Genomic DNA, 23,145 nt, shown 5'->3' on the forward strand with positions numbered 1-23,145 from the left:
AAGTCCAGAAATTATTTCTGCTGCCCCAACTATCATATTTGGACATTATTCAAACACTGTGTATTCAATAAAAGGATTTTTTTTGTCTGCAGTTCAACAGAGAAGGGGTGCTGGCTCACGTGAAGGCAGGCCTTCCATTTCCTTGAGCAGAACACTGTGGCCTGGTACTCCAGTAGTGGATCCATGAGGGATCTGATCAACAGGGTCCAGCCTGCCCTCCTGCTCTCCCCACCCACTCCAACCAGGTCATTCTGGCAATAGCTGCTCCCCTAAAGGTGGAAATGTGTCCTCATCAGGGCTATTCAGAGACTCCGGGATTTTTAGAGTTGGGGGAGGGGAGGTAGACCTTCCTCTCTGGGTGAGAACTGGGAAACCAGGAGCCTGGTAGTTGCCCAAGACCCAGTCCTAGCTGGTTTGAGAGGCAACCAGGGGCGGTGGTGGGAACAGGGCTGGGGGCGCTGATTCCAGGGATCCCTGAGGCACTGCTATGGCCACACCCTTTTAGCACAGGATGTGGGGTCACATAAGGCAAGGTACGCCCCTTCTAGCCTAAGCTATTTCAAGTTGGGTCTCTGACACTTGCCCTCAGGCACCAAAGTATTTGTCAGTACTCTTAGGCTGCAAGTGACAGAGACTCAACTCAGATGCCACAGTAAAAGAGGTGCCTTGATCTTCAGCACAATTGCAGGTTGCATTTCAGTCTGTTCAGCCCATTCCTGAAGTCAGCAGCTAAATTTACTTCATGAAGCTACAGAAGTGAAATATATAATAGGATGACCTACAGTGTCCCCTTTGAATCTGCAGGTTAAGGAGGGCATGTTTACCATTCACTTGTTTGGCTATTCGCTGCTTGTGGATCTGTCCTGCCCCACTGCCCTCACACAGCCTCACCTCGTAAGTCCTCCATTCATGACCCTTCTCTAACATCAGTGCAGTCACTGAAGGAGACCTTGCTGGCAATCCAAGTGTGAGTCTTCCGGGCTAATTCCATTCTGAAAGTAAGTACTGCTCTTTGGCTCTCCTATAGAAATCAGGCCAACAATGAAAACAATCACAATTAACTAGAAGTGAATAGCATTAAATGATTTTTTTTTTTTTTTTTTTTTCCAGACGGAGTCTCGCTCTGTCGTCCAGGCTGGAGTGCAGTGGCGCGATCTCGGCTCAGTGCAAGCTCCGCCTCCCGGGTTCACGCCATTCTCCTGCCTCAGCCTCCCGAGTAGCTGGGACTACAGGCGCCCGCCACCACGCCCGGCTAATTTTTTGTATTTTAGTAGAGACGGGGTTTCACCGTGTTAGCCAGGATGGTCTTGATCTCATGACCTCGTGATCCGCCCGCCTAGGCCTCCCAAACTGCTGAGATTACAGACGTGAGTCACCGCGCCCGGCCGCATTCAATGATTTTTAAACCCTCAAGAAATAAAAAAGCCACTGTAACAGCTGGGTTTAAGAGGTAACAGCTTGGGGTCTGGAGATAGGAGTGGACCCTATCTTCTCTGCTCTCCTGGGACTTGACTCCGCAGAACTGAGGGAGTACAAAGGAAGGAAACAAGGAAGCTTGTTTCCCTTTGAGTACATACTAAGGAGAAATAGGAAAAACAAAACCCTCAGGATAGGCAGAAACAATGTAGGAAGGACAGATGGTAGAGAAGCTGCCTTTGGTATGGGTGAGAAGGGGTGCTGGGGCTCAGCTGGACCAGGAGACCTCAATGCCCAATGATAAATAGCAGTTAATCCTTGAATAGTGGTGAAGGTATGGTATGAAAACACCTAATTTATTCTAAACAAGACACCTGGAAGAGACACCACCTAACCAAGGCATCAACCCCCAGGGGCCATGCCAGACTGGATTTGCCACACTACAAATAGAAAAGCCTTTCAGATATTTTTCCATCACAAGCTGCAGGCTGTTCTGGGCCATGGGGGCAGCTAGATCCACCTGCCTGATAAAGACAAACTCCTGTAAACTAAATTTGAAACCCTAGACTTTCTTTCAATTTTCAACCACTTTCTGTGTGCACGCATAAAAAGCAAACAGCACTAACATGAAGGATGGGGAATGCTTCCACTAACCAGTAAAGACTGAACATGCTCCCCCCGCGCCCCACACATATCCACAAATCTACATACATTGCATCTAACGCAAGAGTTTTACACGGTAATAGTATTAAAGCTACTCAAGAACTTACAGTTTATGAGAAAAGATAAGAAGCCTCTAATTTCTTACTCATGTCATATGCACTGAATCCCAACTAGAAGCCAAGTACACAAATGATACAGAAATGTGGACCATAGGACTCCAGCCTACAAAATCATTGTTTTTTTTTTTTTTTAAATAAAAAGTCCACATGGGTTAATGCACTTGCACAAAAGTAGAGATATGGATTTGTAAACCTAAAACTCAAATGTCTATTATACCTTGTATAATTAGTTTGTGATAAAGCTATTGTAATTCTCTACAGAAATGCTTAAAGCTAAGGGCAAAATCCCAGTTAACTGGGTAAGAGAGAGCTTAATCAAATAAGCATTTATTGAGAACATTCTAGATGTCAGGTGGAGTGGGGTTACAGGACCTATAAGACATATTATTTAGACCAGTACTGTCCAATACTATAGCCACATGTGGCCTCTGTGCATTTGAAATGTGACTAGTGCAAATTGAAATGCACTATAAATGGGATTTATACAATGGATTTCAAAGACTAGTAAAAAAGAATGTCAACTCCATTATTAGTAAGTTTTATATGGATTACATATTGGAAATAATATTTTGGATACACTAGATAAAATTATTAAAATTAATTTCATTTTTTAAAAACTTTTTATTGTGGCCACTAGACAATTTACTATGATTTATGTGGCCTGTGTTAGTGGTTTGCTTGCATTTTTATTAGACAGTAATGATTTAGATTTTTCCCTTCAAGCACATAGCATCTTATTATTAATACTAACAAAGCAGATGTAAAATTAAGCAGAAAATGTATATGCTCCCAGCTTTAACAGTCACTTACTATCATAAGATCACAAAACAAATCTAGCAAATAATGGAGGTTAATAATTAAACAATGATTGATAGTTGTAATTTAAGAGATGCCCTCTGCCACACATAGAAGGAATAATTAGCCCACAATTTTATTTCACTTAAAGGCTGATGGACTCCTAGTGTGTGCAAACTCAACTATTACCCTGTTGCCGAGAAGACCATGTCTGTCTATGAAAGGGCTAGTTTACCACTCTGGGAATCTCCTGTATTCTCTCCCCGCTTACGTGGTGCCAAAGGACCATCCTCAATTAGGGCTGACAAAGGGGCACCCACAGGGCTACACTTATCCTCCTTACTGTTAAGAAGCTATAGCTTTTACTTGCTGTACAGCATCTAACAAAGTAAGACTGTGTTAGCTTATCCCAGCCCCAAGTTTTCTGTAGTGGAGGCTGAAAACTCCAAAAAAACAAAAACAAAAAACAAAGAACTATTACCCTGTTATATACTATTCAGAAAACATGTCTATGTTTTTCTCTATCAACATTTGGAAAATTTTCCAAAAAAATCAATAGGAAATTAACTATACCATTGCTTCATGCTAAGAGCTACCACTTTCGGTTTAACCAAGATGTTACTACTCTGTGTCTAGATTATGGTGGTAGCAACAAAAGTTCTCTGGTGAGACTGAGGAGCTTGTTAATACAATCTGGAATAAGATAAGACTGGGAACTAATAAAAGAACTACATCTTTAGATTGTCCACATTACATAATGACATAATAATAGAAGGGTAAATAGGGAGAATGCTAATACAGAGAAACAGTTGCAAACTGAACAGAAGACACAAGGCAGATGTATTACAATAACATGTGGGGCAACCTCTCTTTATTGCTATAGACTATAATGGCAGAAATAACCATGTTGGCCAATATATCAGCAGTTCTTTAAAGGTAGGGTGATAAAAAGCATGATGACATTAGTAATGATAATAACCGCCACAATAGCGATCCTTTAAAGATTACTTTGCAAAATTTTATTTTTAAAATTATTTTATTATAAATGAATATCATCTCATTTAATGCCCACAGGCACTTCAGAATTAGATGCTATTGTTATTATTCTCATCTTCCAGACTAGGAAATTGCAGCAGAAAAAGTTTATTTAGCCAAAGGGGCATAGCGTACAAATAGAGGAGGCTAGATTAAACTAAGGTTCAATTTCCAAGCCCAAGACGTGATACTGGGCTGCAGGTGAGACAACACCAGTAATTTTTAAAAGTCTGGCCAACAGACCAATCTTTGTAGTGCTTAAAAGAAAAAATTCAGTTGCCTTCAAAGATGGAACCAGTCCTCAGAATTGCTGCTGGCACATAGAGGTCCCTCTAGGAAATGTGAATGGACCAATTTGCAAAAGGCATTCCTTCTGGCTGTTTTCGTCCTCACTCACACACCCCTGCCTCACTGGAATGAAGGTAGCATCTTTATTTCTTTGTTCTCACATGGAGAGCATATGCTTAAGGAATAATTTTACACAAAGTCAATAACAGAGAAAATATAAAGATAATTATAGACAAGTGAAATGGCTATTTTTACATTACAGCAGACTGGGATGGAGGTTTCCATGTATTGGCGACAATTTGGAAAACCAGAATGTTTAGATACTTACGTACTTCTCTAACATTAGGACATTTCTGTTCCTTAAGAAATTATTCCATCCTGTATAACTCTCTCTAGCCTATAAAGAAGAAAATACTGCAATTCTTCAGGACAATCTAAGCACTGATACTACACAAGTGGAATCCTGAAAAACATCACCCAGCGAGACAAGAATGGGGCAGAGGTGCACAGTGCTATTGTTCAGGAAGCCACACACAAAAGTGCCCACAGCCCGCAGCCTGCCACCCGAGCCTGTAGCACTTATCACCAGGACAGGGTGAGTCGCTCCCTTTTCTTTTGCCACCATGGATATAAACACCTACTTTCAATTTATTTGATCAAAGAGGCATAGAATCAAATACCCTTTGTTGTAGGGGCTATGCACTTAAAATAATCAGGGGTTGTTTTAAAGAAGAGACAGAAAGCAAGCCTGCTGCCAAACAAGGCACAAACACTAACAAAGCCATCAACAGATTGGCTGGGAGACAGATAGGTATCACTTGGAGGAAATCGGTGCATCGTGTGCCTGTCTCATTAGGCTTTTAGAGACTGTAGAAGAAGAGCAATTGCAAAAGGAAACAAATAGCACACCCAACACTGTGTAAAGTTGTATAGCACAGAAAGAACCTAATTATCGGCTGGGTATGGTGGCTCACGCCTGTAATCCCAACACTTTGGGAGGCCAAGGCAGGGGGAGATTACGAGGTCAAGAGATCGAGACCATCCTGGCCAACATAGTGAAACCCTGTCTCTACTGAAAATACAAAAATTAGCTGGGCGTGATGGCGCATGCCTGTAGTCCTGGCTACTCAGGAGGCTGAAGCAGGAGAATCGCTTGAACCTGAGAGGCAGAGGCTGCAGTGAGCCGAGATGGTGCCATTGCACTCTGGCCTGGGGACAGAGTGAGACTCTGTCTCAAAAAAAAAAGAACCTAATTACCTAGGAATTTATCAAGATTGCTGAGAGGCTGTATACATCATGAAGTTAGTGGCAGACATGAGTTTTCCTCAAAAAACAAAACACTCCAAGAAAATCTTGGATGGTAAGTATATGGATATTGACGACAGTTTCCATGCCTACATTTTAAATAGTTTTTTTTTCCCAATTTAAAAAAGCTCATAAGAAATGTGAAATGTTTTCTCAAAAGAGAAAATGATATCAACTCCAAAGAAAATCTAAGAAATTTTTTTATTTCTTTAAACAAAGACCCAAGAAGGTTGTGAGAGCATTTGCATCAACTTGTACCCATGATAAATAGAAACCGGGCCTGAAGTGGGCCTGTGCTTGGAGACAGAAAGATGGAACACTCAGCACCCTGCCTGGTGCTATGGCCTCCTAACAAGTTAAATAAAGGATGCTGAACCCTTCCTGGGGCCCACTTTTTTTTCTTTTTTTGAAACAGTCTTGCTCTCTTGCCCAGGCTGCAGTGCAATGGCGCAGTCTTGGCTCACTGCAACCTCCGCCTCCCGGTTCAAGTGATTCTCGTGCCTCAGCCTCCTCCCGAGTATCTGGGATCACAGGCGCGCGCCACCATGCCCTGCTAATTTTTGTATTTTTAGTGGAGATGGGGTTTCACCATGTTGGCCAGGCTCATCTCGAACTCCTGACCTCAAGCAATCCACCCGCCTCAGCCTCCCAAAGTGCTGGGATTACAGGCGTGAGCCCACCCCTGTCTTGGCTGCCTTTCTTAGAGAAGAAAGAAAATGCAGCCAGTTGTCCATGAGCCTCCTGGCTCACAAGTTCCCACATCCTCTGGGTGGCTGAGAAGAGGCCACTATATATGGCTGTCCTCTCTCAGCAACAGAAGTAATTCCTCTCATGTTTGAAAAAGGATCAATCACCAATATGTCAGCTTTCGTGGGAGGAGATGTTCAAATTACTTGAGCATTCTTGTCAAATTAAGAGGCTCAGCACGGAATCTGTCAACTCACCAACAAAGCCCTACAAACATTTGTTACATGGTTCTCACAGCCAAGGGCCTGGGTCCTGTACCTCTTCTGACCTCCATGCTGCCGCTCAATGCCATTGGCCTCCCCTGGAGCTCCCAATTTTGACCCTCTTCTTTGAGGTGAATTGTCCAAGTCTATACAAGTCTTCTGCACTTAAGACTTAGGAGTCTTTCCTCAAAAATCAAAAGTAGCCCAAGGAAACTCTGAATGGTAAATATATCGTTATCGGCTATAATTTCTATGCCTACGTTTTCAATAGTTCTTTTCCAATAAATAAAAAAAAAAACAGGCTCAGGCAGGGCATGGTGGCTCATGCCTGTAATTCCAGCACTTTTGGGAGGCTGCAGCAGGCGGATTGCTTGAGCTCAGGAGTTTGAGACCAGCCTGGGTAACATGATGAAACCCCGTCTGTACAAAAATACAAAAATTCACCAGGAGTGGTGGTACACACCTGTAGCGCCAGCTACTAGGGAGGCTAAGGTGGGAGGACTGCTTGAGCCCAGGAGGTCAAGGCTGCGGTGAGCTAAGATTGTACTATTGCACTCCAGCCTAAGGGACAGAGCGAGATCCTGTCTCAGAAAAAAAAAAGAAATGTGAACATTTTCTCAAAATAGAAAAATGATATCAATTCCAAATAACAATTATAATTAGCTACATACAGGACTCTCAAGGTCTCTGTTGACCTGTGAGAGAGACAGAAAATTACAATGTGTAGAAGCACAGCACTAAGCAGCCAGTACTAGGGCCTCATCCATCTCTGCCTCTCATTAACTGTCCCTTTCCAAGGGGCCATTTCTCTAGACCTCAGCCTCATCTGTGAAAAGAATTCCCTCCCACCACTGCCACCCCATTCCCACCACTAACAGTCGCCTTGTACTGTGGCAGATTGCGACCATATCTAACCTGGCTAAAACTCTTAAGTCCTCAAGGGCAGGGCTTGTTATTCATCCAGAGATCTTCTAATACCCAATTATCCCATCAACACATACCGGGAAACCTAACAATGACTAGTCAGCCCTGATCTTGCTCGGGGACAGTCCAGCAGCAAGGTGCCTATGGCAGAGAAGGTGCTCAAGTCAATTACAATGACCCATCCAAAGAGCTTTTGTCAGGTCAGGCAGGCAGCCTCTGTTACAGGCAGATCTGCAGCCCTTTTTGTCAGTTTTTGACTGAAATGGCTTGAGGACGTCACCCAAGGTGAACACTGATAGAAGCAGGCAGCTCTGAGTACAGCTGACACGGCAGTCCCTTCCCCTGTGCACAATACTTCCCACAGAAGCATGTTTTCCTCCAGAAGAGCAGGCTTCCAGCTGAGGGTCAGTTCCCTAACTAGAAGTGTGGCCCTGTCTTCTTCAGGTCCCCATCAAGACAGCCCCATCAGGCTGGGGGGCCAAGAAGAAAAGGGCAAAGCGAAGAGCCAGTTGGGGATATTTCCCCCACTGGGCTGAGCAGCCAAAGGCCTACCTGTGAGCCTAGGAGTACTGCCAGGGGGTGCCCAGGACATTTGTGAGCCTAGGAGTACTGTCGGGAGGCTAGGACATCTGTGAGCCTAGGAGTACTGTCAGGGGGTGCCTGGGACATCTGTGAGCCTAGGAGTACTGTCAGGGGGTGCCCAGGACACCTGTGAGCCTAGGAGTACTGTCAAGTGGGGTGTGGGACATTTCCTGTGAGCCTGTGAGTATTGTCAGGTGGGGCCTGGAACATCTCCGTTCCCTCCTGTTAACAGCAAAACTGGGAAACTGTTGCCAGCAAAAGCTGGAGACAGGGCAGACCCAACTCCTTGGGGTGAGAAACTTAAGACATATCCTTAGAATTCATCAGATCTCTGTGAAATAGTCATACTACAAAACCACCTTTTCATTGCATCTAAACTGCATTTTATTACATCCAATAGAAATAGATCCTGAAAATGGTCAATAGTATGTAGATTGTTTGACATAGCAACCGATGACTAGTTTTCAAATTGAGAGTATAAAACCCACAATTATTACTTTTCACTCATGTATGATAGGTTATCAAACTGTCCTGGGGGATAGCGGCACATGATAGAAAAATAGAGCCCTTGTAATTGTATTCTCAAACTTTGATAGGTGGTCAGTGTGGGTTCTTAACCTGGGTATTCCAAAGAGGTTTATAAATGGCCTTAGGGCAAGAAGTTCCATGAAACTCATGAGACTGATAAAAATTATGCATTTATAGCATCATTGTACATACATCAGATTCTCCAAGGAAGAATGGTCCAAAACCCCCATCAGATTTGCAAGTGCCCATCTATGCCTCACGAATATTTAAGAATCACTGCTAGATGGTCTTCTTCTCTGGTTTGCAAATGGATTCCTCTTAGAGGGGGAAAAAAAAAGAAAAAAAAGAAAAACACTTTACTCTGTGATGCCCTAGTGCAAAAGGAAGCTTCTCCCGCCTTTGATTCCCCACCAGTTATCACTGCCAGTTTTCTGAGTGTCTGTCACTTCAGCTAGCAAAAGGAACTGGACAGACTTAGTGAAAGTGAAAAGAGGCTACTTGTTAGTTTTAGAGTTATTACCTCTTTGATAAGAACAGCTAAATTAAGTAAACTGATTGCATAAACGTGGAACCAACCCAAATGCCCATCAATCAATGAGTGGATAAAGAAACTGTGGTATATATGTATGATAGAATACTACTCAGCCATAAAAAGGAGTGAATTAATAGCATTCACAGTGACCTGGATGAGATTAGAGACTATTATTCTAAGTGAAGTAACTCAGGAATGGAAAGTCAAACATCGTATGTTCTCACTCATAAGTAGGAGCTAAGCTATGAGGATGCAAAAGCATAAGAATGACACAATGGACTTTGGGGACACAGGAAGAAAGAGTGGGAAGGGAGTGAGGGATAAAAGACTACAAATAGGATGCAGTGAATACTGCTCGGGTGATGGGTGCACCAAAATCTCACAAATCACCACTAAAAAACTTACTCATGTAACCAAACACCACTAGTTCCCCAATAACCTATGGAAATAAGAATATCTTATCGATAGCAATACCTAAAATAGATATGTAAAATTAAGTTGAGCTTTAAAAGGTAATATAATAAATAAGTGTAAGGGAAACTGGTTCCTTGATAATAAGCTTTGGTGTTCACTAAATGTCATGTTTTTTTTCTTTTTTTTGAGACAGTGTCTTGCTGTCACCCAGGCTGGAGTACAGTGGTGTGATCTTGGCTCACTGCAATATATATACACTTCTTTTTTGTTTAAGTAGATACGGGGTTTTGCCATGTTGCCCAGACTGACCTCCAACTCCTAAGCTCAAGTGGCCTGCCGTCCTCGGCCTCCCAAAGGGCTTGGATTACAGGCCTGAGCCACTGTGTCCGGCGTAAATGTCAAGTTAAGAAAAAAAGAAAGAAAGAAAGAGAGAGAGAAGAGAGGAAGGAAGGAAGGGAAGGAAGAGGCCGAGGGCGAGGAGTGAGGGAGGGGAAGAGAGGAGGAGAGGAGGAGGAGAAGGGAGGGAAGGATAGGGGAAGGAAGGGAAAGAGGAAGGAGAGGAAGGAAGAAGAGAAGGGAAGAAAAAAATAAAAAAGAACCCATGTATTTCCTTCCACTATACAGTAAGCTTCTTGGAGTATAATCACCTTTTCTCACAACTAGGTTCTGTTTATTTAGAAGCAGGGATTAGCAAATCATGAAGAACTTCCCAAAAGTGTCCCCTTGCCCAGGTGTGACATACGGTCATGGAATTCTACAGCCAGACTGTAATTTCCTGTGAATGACATTCGCTACAGAAGGGACTGGCCTAGATCGCAAATACGGTTAGATGAGGTGACACTGATCACAAAAACTCAGCGGGTGAATCAATCAAGACACGATGCACAAACTTCCCCAAAAAGTAGATAAGGAGGAAAAGTGTTTCTTTCACATCTTCTGAACTTCGACTTGGTATTTCCCTGCTGATTTCTGCCTTTTGATTATTGTTTAATTCTCCTCTAGACTAGGACAGCTCTATATCTGATGACCGCCATGAGGGGCTTAACGACCTCTGAGGCAGGAGTAGTTCAGAGATGTTAATCTCCTACTGTGTGGCAGATACTCTACTGGACACATAGAATATAAAATTGAAGAACAAGGCATGCTTCCTTCAATCGAATAGAAGAATGTTCTGTTTTGTTTTTAAACACATGGTTAAGTCAGTAAAGTTACTTTTTATTTGTATTTTTTAATTTTTTATGACAGGGTCTGACTCTGTTGCCCATGCTGGGGTGTAGGGGTGAGATTTCAGCTCACTGCAACCCTCGATCTTGTGGGTTCAGGTGATCCTCCCACCTCAGCCTCCTGGGTAGCTGGGACTGCAAGAATGCACCACCATGCCCAACTAAGTTTTGTATTTTTTGTAGAGATGAGGTTTCGCCATGTTGCCCAGGCTGCTCTTGAACTCCTGGGCTTAAGCGATCTTCCTGCCTCAGCTTCTCAAAGTGCTAGGATTACAGGTGTGAGCCACCATGCCTGGCCAAAAGTTACTTTTTAAAATACTGATTAAATTTGCTGATATCTCTCAGTAGGTCTGATATCAAAGACAAGGCTAATTTCTTTGTTCATTGTAGCTGAACATTGTAGATGGCTGGAGCTAGAAAATTGACATTTGATGAACAATCTTTATCTTTTGTTGAACCACCTGTACTTTTCAGCTCATAACTAACTACAAATTGAAGAGAAGTCTCTTTAGACTGGGCGTGGTGGCTCATGCCTGTAATCCCAGCACTTTCGGAGGCCAAGGTAGGTGGATCACTTGAGGTCAGGAGTTCGAGATCAGCCAACATGGTGAAACCCCATCTCTACTAAAAATACAAAAATTAGCCAGGCATGGTGGCATGCACCTGTAGTCCCAGCTAGTCAGGAGGCTGAGGCAGGAGAATTGATTGAACCTGATAGGCGGAGGTTGCAGTGAGCCAAGATCACCCCACTGCACTCCTGCCTGGGCAACACAGTGAGACTCGTGTCAAAGAAAAAAAAAAGGAATCTGTTTAAATTGTGCAACATTTTAATAATAATCATATAATTCTATGCTTATGGTTTTCAGCTTAAAGGTTAACTAAGCCTATCCAGATTCATAATATACCGATTTCTTTCAATATCATTTTATTACAGAGGATGTAATAAAAATTGTAAATGGCGTACTTCAATATTCTAGCAATGTTTTAAAGGATTATCATCAGTATCGTATACCTAATATAGTTTACTGGGGAAAAAAAAATCTAGACTCCTTTTCCCTATCACCATATAAAATACACCCAAGAGGCCTCTGATATATTTAGCTTTCTTTTGTCAGCTCCTATACCCATCATGCAAGGTAGAGAAAATTCAATTGGCTTCTAGCGAAACAATGTACTGGTGTTATAACAGTGAATGTTTTTTGTGCCATGAATTAAGGACTGCATGCTGTGGCAATTCTTAGAGTATATCTAGGTACCTTCTACATATTAGTTGCACCAAGATCTTCAGATTAAGGTCCTCATTTTCCTTCCATCATGAAAAATACATCCCTCCTCCCCCTCCAAAAAAATCCTCATGAAGACACAAAGTCAGGGCAATGATGATGTACACTCTGCAACAATCCAACAAAATACACTTTTTTTGTTTTTAGAAATGCAGTGTGGGCCAGGGGCAGTGGCTCATGCCTGTAATCCCAGCACTTCGAGAGGCTGAGGCGGGAGGACCATCTGAGCCCAGGAGTTTAAGACCAGCCTGGGCAACGTAAGGAGACCTTGTCTCTATAAAAAGTAAAAGAAATATTAGGCAGGTGTGTTGGCACACGCCTGTAGTCCCAGCTATTCGGGAAGCTGAGGTGGGAGGATTGGTTGAGCCCAGGAGTTCCAGAACAGAGCAACACCCCATCTCAAGAAAAAAGAAAGAAATGCAGTGTGCTTCATGTTGCTTGAGATGGCTGCTGGCCTGTTAGTGGAGATGTTGTATGGAATATGGTCAGCATCTACTTGTTATGCATCTTCCACATTCATCACATTGGAACACGAGGTTATCACAAAAGGAAAGGTGTGTGTGTTTCTAAGCACCGTGTTACTTATGTTTTCCTCTAAATTCAGGATTAGGAAAATATTGGGAGAAAAAAAATCTGAAGACATAAGTGGCTTGTAGGATAAATCACTTAGATTTAAAAGGAGTGGTTTCCCTAGAAGACATATGTTTTCTTACCCTGAAGGAACCTGTGAATATGAGACATGGTGCACTTACCAGCGCAAATTAGGATATCCAGTAAGTGTTAAAGGGGAAATTCCACAGAGAAAATCACAACAAAAAGTATATCCATTTGTTCATCAAACATCTGTTTACCTACTAGGGGTCAACATTGTTCTAGACACCATGAATACAATAGTGAACAAGAGTGGCAAACCCCCTGCCTTTGTGGAGCTCATAATCTAGTATAGAATACTAATATAAATTACAGGTTGAGTATCCCTAATCCAGGAATCTGAATCTGAAATGCTTTAAAGTCCGAAACTCTTTGAGCACCTACACGACCCCAAAAGAAAGACCCACTGGAGCACTTCAAATTTTTCAATCAGCAATGTTCAGCCATGTAATACAAATACTCCAAAAATTTAAAAAATATCCAAAATCCGAAACACTTCTGGTCCCAAGCATTTTGGAATAAAGAATACTCAACCTGTACATGGCAAGCTAGAAGGTGGTAAGTGCCTTGGAGGTAAATAAAGCAGAGACGAGGTTGCAGGCTGGACTGGAAGGAGGTGTCTGAGCATAACACCTGAAGGGTTGACACAGCCATGTAGACGTCTAAGGGAAGTGCTTTCCAGGCAGTGGGAAGAGCACATGCAAAGGCTCTGAGGCAAGATGCCTGAAGATCCTTTTGTAGAATTCACGAGCATGATGATGGTATGTGTAACATGTGTCTGACATGAACTTAGGGGGAAAAAAAAAGAAAAAAGAATGTGCCTGGCAGTTTGAAGGAATGAGGACGCCAACGTGTTTAAATGCCTTAAACTCCTTTCAGCCTGAGGGGTTACCATTAGGGGAAAAATGTGTCACTAACACAGTAACATTTTCAGACTCTTAGAACAGGAATGTGCCTTTGTAAATGCTTACTCCTACCCCTTAATCTTACCAAAGAAATGAGGAAGAGGAGGTTGGGTGAGTAATCCAAGGTCACAAGGCCAGTGACTAGCTGAGAAAACGTTTCCGCACAAAAATCCCAAACAGCACCACACATTTGTCTCTTGCTTCAATTTTACAATGAAGAGGCACTTTTCTTTTCTTTTTTTTTTTTTTCTTTTTTTAAGTCAGAGTTTTCGCTCTTGTTGCCCAGGCTGGAGTGCAGTGGCAGGCAGGATCTCGGCTTACTGCAATCTCCACCTCCCGGGTTCAAGTGATTCATCTGCCTCAGCCTCCCAAGTAGCTGGGATTACAGGCATGCGCCACCACACTCGGCTAATTTTGTACTTTTAGTAGAAACGGGGTTTGTCCACGATGGTCAGGCTGGTCTCGAACTCCTGACCTCAGGTGATCCGCCCACCTCAGCCTCCCAAAGTGCTGGGAGCTGAGACGGGTCTCACTCTGTTACCCAGGCTTCAATGCAGTGGTGTAATCTAGGTTCACTGCAGTCTCGACATTGGGGGCTCAAACAATCCATCCACCTCAGCCTCCTGAGTAGCTAGGATCACAGGCACACCACCACGTCCAACTACTTTTTGTATTTTTTGTAGAGGTGAGGTTTTACCATGTTTCCAGGCTAGTTTTGAATTCCTGAGCTCAAGCAATCCTCCTGCCTTGGCCTCCCAAAGTGCTGGGATTACAGGTGTGCAACACTACACTAGGCCCACTTTTCTTGTTTAAAAAAAGAAAAAAGAAAAAACATCCTGCCAACTAATGTAATCTTCTTAGAATTTAAAATTGATCAATTTCACTTTTTTAGGCAACAGATAACCAAGACCATACAAGCACCCTAAATATTTGTTGAAGAATGAATAATAAATGCAACATTACCTAAACTTCATTACCCCCAGCAACTAATTGAATAAGTGCGTAACAGAAAAATTTGTGCACAAGAAAACATATCAGGATGTTTATTGTACAAACTGTTATAGTAAAAGAAATAAAATAAAATGAAAACGGAAATAGAGTGTCACTCAACAGAAAAAGTGTAACAGTAAAAAACTAGGCCAAGAACAGTGGCTCATGCACTGTGAAAGGCTGAGGTGGGAGGCTCACTTGAGGCTGAGAGTTCGAGGCCAGCCTGGGCAACATTTAGAGACCCTGTCTCTACAAAAATGAAAAAAATTAGCCAGGCATGGTGGCATGTGCCTGTGGTCCCAGCCACTTTGGAGGTTGAGGCAGGAGGACTGCTTGAGCCCAGGAGGTTAAGGCTGCAGTGAGCAGTGATCACGACACTGCACTCCAGCCTGGGTGACAGAGCGAGACCCCATCTCAAACAAAAAAACAGTGAAAAACCAGAAACTCTAATTTACTCTTGACAAGAGAATAAATATACTATACTTTTTTCATACACTCGGATTCTCTGTAACAGCTAAAGTGAATAAAGATCTATTAACACATGTATCTCAAAAACAAGGTAAGTTAAAAATGCAAGCTATACATAGGTAGAATTATACCATTTATGTAAAATGTTAAACACAAACCCACATGTATCCTTTTGTGGATACACTGTCGTTCCAAACATGCTTGGGAACTATGTGCGCTAACTTCATATTAGAGGTTACCTGAGGATGGAGGCAAAGGAGTAGGAATAGATCAAATATTTAAGTTATAGTTTATTTTTCTGTGGGGGGGGGAGGAGTATGGGGCACATATGAAAAATATTAGCAACTCTTGAACCTAGGAAGTAGAAGACAAAATGGCTTACTATACTCTGTTTTTACATAGGTTAGAAATATTTCATACTATTTATTTATTTATTTATTCATTTATTTATTTATTTTGAGAAGGAGTCTGGCTCTGTTACCAGGCTGGAGTGCAGTGGCCCAATCCCAGCTCACTGCAACCTCCGCCTCCTGGGTTCAACCGATTCTCCTGCCTCAGCCTCCTGAGTAGCTGCGATTACATGCGCCCGCCACCACGCCCGGCTAATTTTTTTGTATTTTTAGTACAGACGGAGTTTCGCTGTGTTGGCCAGGATGGTCTCGATCTCCTGACCTCGTGATCCGCCTGCCTCGGCCTCCCAAAGTGGTGGGATTACAGGCATGAGCCACCGTGCCCGGCCCTTATTTTTATTTCTAAAGGATGAAAAAAAAAGGAAGGAAGGAAGGGAGGGAGGGGGTGGAGGAAGGTGAGGCAAAAGTTGTCTACCGCATTCTATTAATTCCAAGGCCCAGTTGTTCTTAACCTCCAAACCTGCTTCTTCTTCACCTTTAAACCCTAGGTGATAGTACGTGTACCTGCTTAGAACATGCTTTAAGAACTAGCAAACTGGAGAGGGAATTTCACTGTCAGGTTCACTACTGGTGGGCAGGACCCTACATCATTCCCCCACGGAATTCCTAGGGGGCTCAGCATCCTTTCTTTTCAATTCAGATAACAGTAGTAAGATTTTCCAGCAGGGTTATAATCACACCACCAGTACCACCACCACCACCTCCAAAAAGCCATAAAACAATAAATTCATTACTGAAGCATCTCAGTGAATGGAGATGAAAACTGTGCAACAGCCCAGCATGGGATAGCTCTCCCAATCTCTGTTAGGCAAGCACTGACTAAAAGATAAGAACTGGATCAATTTCCTCGCATAAAATCGACTGTCTTACAAACCCAAGGGTGAAAAAAAAAATCACACTTGTTAGGCATCATTAAGAAAAGATTATCAGATTATATCCATTGGTAATTATATCCATTGGTAATAAAACTCCGAGCCACAGAGCGAACAGAGACCTGCAGGCTGGGGACAGAGCAGCCAAAATCCAGCCTCCCTGTGATTCCTGACCTCTTCTCCAACTCTGTGCAAAGCCCGCGGAGGTGAGACTCTCTTCGCTAAGATGAGCTTCGGCTATGTCCTAGTGATGGACAGTTCCTCTCTGCCAGGCCCCTGCAGCCTTGAGACCACATTCCCCAGAGATCCGGGAACGTTTCCCCATCCCAGGCAGCTGGGCATTCTCCTCTCCCGGAAGGAAGACGGAATCCCACCCAGATCACCCGTGAGCTGCGACGAAGAGAAGCCGCTGGTCCCGAGGCGAGGGGCCTCGAGTCCGCAGATTCCCCTCAACATCTCTGGGAGTAAAGTTGGACTTAGCTGGGCTCCTGGCAAATAAAAGGGAGCCTGGAAAGGCAGCCATGCTCAGGGCCCGTGAGGCCACTTCGGACCCCTCCACGCTGTGCTGGGCTGCATCTGCCTTAATTCCCCGTCTGTTGCTTCTCCAGGCTCTGAGCCCCCTCCACAAAAGGGGGATGTGAAACTCAAAGGAGTTAGCAGGTGAACCCTGCAAACCGCAGGAGCTAAACCGAGGACACCAACCAGCCCAAGAAGGCAGCGAAGGTGGTTGAGGGCGACACCCCCTCCCCCCGCCCCAGGCAGGGGTCGCGGGACATGGCGGGCGCCTTTCTGGTGGCTCCACGTCCTCCTTCCTCCCGAAGTCCCGGAGGCCCCGAGTCTGCCCTAACTCCAGCATCCGTCCTCCCTGAGCTGTGGTGGGGAAAACAAGGCAGGGGGCAGGGGCAGGCCCAGAGGGGTCTCGCCCCCGCCCTTGGGCCGGCCGAGGGGCTCCCTGGAGTCAGAGGAGGAACAATAGCGGACCCCGCGTCCCAGGAGCCACCCGGAGTCTCCCGCTCGCACCTCCCTCCCCACCTCCTCCAAGTTCAGCCTGGAGGCGGATTGGGCTCAGCAGCACGGACGCAGGGGGAGCGAGGCTCCGCGCGGGGTGAAGCAGGTGGGACCGGGTGCAGACTCCAGGGTGCACCTCCGGGTCTGCTCATTCATTCCCACCGCGCTCCCTCCGCCGCGGCCCCTGCCCCGCGCCCCGCCCCAGCCGGCCTGCGAGTGGCGGAGGACGGGGGAAGAACCCTTCTCCTAACTTGGCCGGGTCTTCCCGCTCTACCCTCATCTCCATCTTCCTCCCCTTCCTCTTGTCCCCAGATCTGCTCTCCGCAGACAGTTGGCGGCCGGCGGTGGACTAGGGAGAGGTGGCGGGATCCCGGCTGCAGCCAGCTCAGTCGCTCCGCCCGGGCGCAGTCCCCAGCGCCTCCCGCGCCCAAGCTCCAGACACAAAGGCGGGGACACGAGCCCGGGACCCCGCGCCGGGAGCCTCCCAACTCCGTGCCGCGCACTCACCCCATCGAGGCGGCGGCGGCGCTCCCCGGACCCTGTTGGCTGCTCCACCACGCCTGCCGCTTCCCCAGGAAAACGCGGCCGCCGGGCTCGCTTCCTGCTCGGCTTCCTGCGCCGCTGTCCCTCCTCCTCTCCCGCTGCGGGGGTCAGTGGGCGCCGAGCTCCAGGGCTGGGCGGGCGGGGCGGGGCAGCGGCAGCACCACCACGTGGCCGCCGGGCGCCGGCCCCCGCCGACCTGGATCCAGCGGGAGCGGGAAGGGAGGCGCTAACCATTCCCCTCCCATTCCACCCCGCGCGGCCCCAAATTCCGCGAGTCAGGTGACCTGGCCCCAGGCTCTGGCCCGGACCTGGGTGGGGGTGCTCCCCGCCCTCCAGCCCCGGCGCATCCCCAGGTCCGCGCGTCCCGGCTGTTCGTGGCTTGTTTTTAGTCTCCAGGGATCGTGGGACCCTTCTCCGCGGATCTGTTTCATCCTCTTAACCTGAAGTTAGTGGAAGCCCCCCGTGCTCTGACCCGTGGGTTTAGGATGGATGAGATCCCAGATACTGTTTATTTCTGATTAACTTCCAAAGTCGTTTGTGGTAGTGGCGAGTGTTTCAAAGTCACGGATCCAAGCGCCTTCTGACCAGAATCTAAAAGATTGTTTTCCAAAATCACTGAACAGAAAGTAAAGTAGAATGCGCTCACGTTGTCCGGACTGAACCAATTGGTTGGAGTGACTGTTTCCTAGCACTCTTTGGGTGGCAAGGCAAGACTACCACCGTTCAGTGCTGTTCTGCTCAGGAGTTAGAAAGGAGAAACCTACAGACTGAACTAACAGGCGAGACTGCGCATGGGAACGCCTTCAAAATAGTGTGTGGGAAGCCACGGGGTACAGGCTCACTGCCCCAGGTTCCCGACAGCTTCTCTCCCTATCCCAGCCCACTAAGGCCCGACCTTTGAATTACGATGGACTCCTCCATTAATTCCAAGGATTTCAAAGCTCTCTATCTACCCACTCATCTAATTTGGGCCGGCTTTTCCACGCATTCTAGTCATGCTAACCAGCTGTGACTTCAGTTCTATTCACCAAAGCTCCTCCCTTCTCCTCGTTAGCTCTGCCTCCTTTGCTCAGGGAAGAAAGCTTTCTAGAATAAATAACTGGTATTGAGTTCTTTCTGGGATCTACTGTAAGTCAATTGAACTTAAGAGGGTAAAAAGGCTGATTCCAACAAAATTGAAATTCATCCTAAGTTTCAGCAGCATATTAACATTTATATGGCAGATTTTACCTGTTCCCTCCCCCCACTCCATCCCCTTCTCCTTCCTCCCTCTCCCTACTAGGTAACAACTTATCTCCCCTTTGACAGTTGAACTAGACAAACAAGGATCAAAAGCCTTGTAACCAGCTGCAGGGTCTTCACTTCCTACCATCATACAGCAAAGGTTCCTTAGCCAAGTGTACACTCCCCTTCCTGTCCTTTATCCCTCTCTCAAACAAAGTCACGCTGTAAAAGAAATGTGAACTGGCCAACATTCTTTTGGTTTAATGCTGGCAATTTCTACAATAGTGTTTCATTGTGATTCTTGTTAATGACATATTGTAGGTTATTTAAGGGGAACATTACTGCCTGTGAGTTTTCTCCTCTATTTTTGCAGGTCAGTCTCGTTCAAGTAGGGGCAGCTGGGAGGATGGGATTTGATGCGTTACAGGTAGACGATGCTGTCTTGGAAATTCGACATGTGTGTATTCTGTAGGAACAGTTGACATTTTGAAGGAGTTAAAATATTAGACAACATTAAACAATGATTGTCTAAGCCTGGCACGTCTGCCTTTGATTCATAGAGGTCCTGTTTCTCTTTTTTCTCTGTGCCAGCCACCTCCAAAGAGTCTACCAGCCTATCAACTCTTAGATTCCCATTGGTGGCTTGTATATGATTCTCTTTAGTTTTGTTGTTGTTGTTGTTATTGTTGTTGTTTCTTGAGGCGGAGTCTCACTCTGTTGCCTAGGCTGGAGTGCAGTGGCGCTATCTCGGTTCACTGCAAGCTCCGCCTCCCGGGTTCACGTTATTCTCCCGCCTCGGCCTCCGGAGTAGCTGGGACCACAGGCGCCCTCTGCCACGCCCGCCTAATTTTTTTGTATTTTTTTAGTAGAGACGGGGTTTCACCGTGTTAGCCAGGATGGTCTCGATCTCCTGGCCTCGTGATTCACCCGCCTCGGCCTCCCAAAGTGCTAGGATTACAGGCGTGAGCCACCGCGCCCGGCCTGATTCTCCTTAGTTTATACTCCCACCTTCTAGTGTCAGCAAATCTAACTCTGGATGAGGGATCATTGTGAAAGGATTCTTATTTTTTTCCAGCGGTGCCAAGATCCTTTTCCAGATCCCCACTTTTGAAATTCAAAGCAACTTTGTAGTCTGTAGACTGAGCATGGCAGCTGAAGTTCTGCCACCTGCAGGGGGATTAGTGGGGAAGTAGGAGGTTTAATAGCATCTTCTTATTGGTTGTGTTGCCCAGGCCTTTTAGAAATGCTAATTGGGTTCATTGGATACATTGAATATTGCCCTTTGATGAGAGTCAGGCCCGAGTGAAAGGGTTTGAGTTAAAGAAGCAAAAATAAAATGACCATCTAACCTGTGTAAAGTAGTAAAACCTTTTGGGAGGAGCAGTATGTTGTATTTCTTTATCCAAATAGCAAGATAACAGTGGTATAATGTGTAGTGCCATGAGAACCAAGAGCAAGGAGACTAGGTTTCCTGACCCATTTCTTTTACTTACTTGCCATTTGACCTTCACCAAGGGTTTTAACCTCCCCTGTTCCCCCTTTCCTCATTGGTAAAAGGGAACATCAAACTACACGGCCTCCAAGATCTTTCTTTTCATTTCTTTTGTTTTCTTTTTTCTCTCTTTCCTTCTTTTCCTTCCTTCCTTCCTTCCTTCCTTCCTTCCTTCCTTCCTTCCTTCCTTCCTTCCTTCCTTCTCTCTCTCTCTCTCTCCTTTCTCTCTTTCTTTGTCTCATTTTGGTGCCCAGGCTGGAGTGCAATGGCAAAATCATGGCTCACTGCAGGCTCAACCTCCGAGCTGAAGCGTTCCTCCCACCTCAGCCCCCAGCTCCCACCCCACTAGCTGGGACTTACAGGTATGTGTCACCATGCCTGGCTAATTTTTTTTTTTTTTTTTTTTTTTTGTACTTTTGGTAGAGACAGGGTTACGCCATGTTGCCCAGACTGGTCTCGAACTCCTGGGCTCAGGCAATCTGCGTGCCTCGGCCTCCCAAAGTGCTGAGATTACAGGCTTGTGCCACCATACCCGACCTTTTCCATTCTATCATCCTACACCTAGTCTCTCAGTTTGTAGGCCCTTCACAAGCAAAACTGCCCTGCCATTTCATGACGAAACATTGTTCTCTGATCACGCTAGCAGGTCAGACTTGTCAGACCAACACAACTGTCAACTCCAAAGAGGCTTGCCATCCAGGACTTCACAAGTGAAATTCATTGATTGAGTGGGCTCAATTTTTATTCTTGAGATTAAATGATATCACCCCTTTTTCCTTGCTTATCCTTCATCAATACTGGTTCTTTTTAGATTATGAGTATCTTGATTGCCCAAGTCTGAGGAACCAAAGCTAAGACTTGTTGGGATAACAAGAAACTGTCCCTGCAGGAAGAAGTAGAGAGAGATCACACCAGAGCCAGAAAGTCATTCTCCACTTTATTTGGTGTTTGGTCAGGAGCTGACTGTACTTCTGGGTCTAGTTAGAGGCAGCATGATTTAGAGGAATGTGGAGATATTGGACCCAGTCCAGATAATAGAATAAAAACGCAATAACACAATCAGAAAGTTGGAGGGAGACAATTTACCAAAAAAAAAGTTCAAATATTCATAGAAAAAACACTTTTTGTATTTTCCTGGGGATGTTTCCAAACAGAAGAAAACTTTAACATAGGAAAATTAATAAAATAACTTTGGCATTCCTTTTCATAATTAGTAAGACCATAGTAATGAAGTAGCCTGCAAACAGTAATTGGCTTATGGTTTTTCCACTTGCCAGGGAGTCAGCAGAGATTTCTCCAAGGGTGAGAGGCTACTACAATATTCTTCTCAGTGAGGTTGGGCACCTGTCGAGAAAACGAGGCTAAGAGCTTTGCAATAAATACATTCCGAAGACCTACATCAGTGCCCTGCTTGCAGACTGTGGCAGAGAAGCTAAGCATCTCAAACTCAGCATTACAAACCTGAGAAGGCTGTAAGACTCTCTGGTCCATTATCACACAGGAGGAATATAAATCCTCAGAACTGTGCTGGGCAGCATGTTAGCTGCTAGCCACACATGGCTACTGGACACTTGAAATGTTGCTAGTCTGAATTGTGATGTGCTGTAAATGCAATTCACACCAGATTTCAAAGGGTTAGTATTTTACAAAATGAAAAAATGTCTCACTAATACTTTTTATATTAGGCATTGAAATAATTTTGGGATGTATGGGATTAAATATATTCTCAACACTAATTTCACCTATTTCTTTTTTACTTTTAGAAATGTGGTTACTAGAAAATTTAAAAGTGTACATGGTTTACATATTTCTATTGGTTACTACTGCTGTAGGAGCTAATATTAGCAGCTAACACATATTTAGCATCTATTCTATACTAAGTACTTTTCTAAGCCATGTATATATTAAATGTGATGACTGTATAGTTAATTGTCTAATCTGGTACAATTTTGAGAGTGAAAGAGGATGGGTAACTTCTAAGCCAGCCAGAACACTAGGACTAAAGGCATAAACTGGAACTGTCCTAAGCAAACTGGGATGCCAGGTCACCCTAATGTTAGGTTATTTAATGCATACATCAGTTCTGTAGGTGTAATTATCCCCTTGGGGCACAAGAGGAAAGATTATAAAAAATTATCCCCTTGGAGCACAGAGAGATTAAGTAACTTGCCCAAAGCCACACAGCTAGTGAGTAGCAATGTTGGGGTTTAAACTAGGGTAATCTGGCTCCAGAGGCATCATTCTTAACTGCTGTGCAACACTGTCTGCTTAAGAGCTGACACAGGATTGAAATTTTAGTAGGTGCAAGATTTTTCTTAATCCTCACAGCAACTTGGATGTAGTATTACCCTGTTTTCACAGGTGCAGAAACTGAGTTTCAAGTAGATCCAGCAACTTGCCCCAGTCATAAAACCAGAACAAGTGGAGCCAAGAATCTAAAGCTTGGATGTCTGACCAGAGTGGTCCTTTGAAACACTCCTCTGTATATTGTCTTCAGGCTGCCTCTGTTTACAAACTCTGATACT

General features: G+C 44.8%; 1 protein-coding gene across 4 annotated transcripts in view; it reads right to left on the reverse strand.

The window, feature by feature from the left end:
* The window catches only part of RAI14 (retinoic acid induced 14), a 179,763-nt gene extending 161,657 nt beyond the window's left edge, over positions 1-18,106 (reverse strand). For 2 of the 4 annotated variants that reach the window (XM_017894507.1, XM_017894501.1), the window contains exon 1: positions 17,869-18,106. The gene's annotated coding sequence lies outside the window, so the exon portion shown is untranslated. The remainder of the gene's footprint in view (positions 1-17,868) is intronic. The other 2 variants (XM_017894508.1, XM_017894504.1) reach the window with 1 other exon arrangement.
* Positions 18,107-23,145: the final 5,039 nt, after the last annotated feature.

This window comes from Rhinopithecus bieti, unplaced genomic scaffold, assembly GCF_001698545.2.
Source record: "Rhinopithecus bieti isolate Rb0 unplaced genomic scaffold, ASM169854v2 scaffold_25530, whole genome shotgun sequence".
Taxonomy (NCBI): domain Eukaryota; kingdom Metazoa; phylum Chordata; class Mammalia; order Primates; family Cercopithecidae; genus Rhinopithecus; species Rhinopithecus bieti.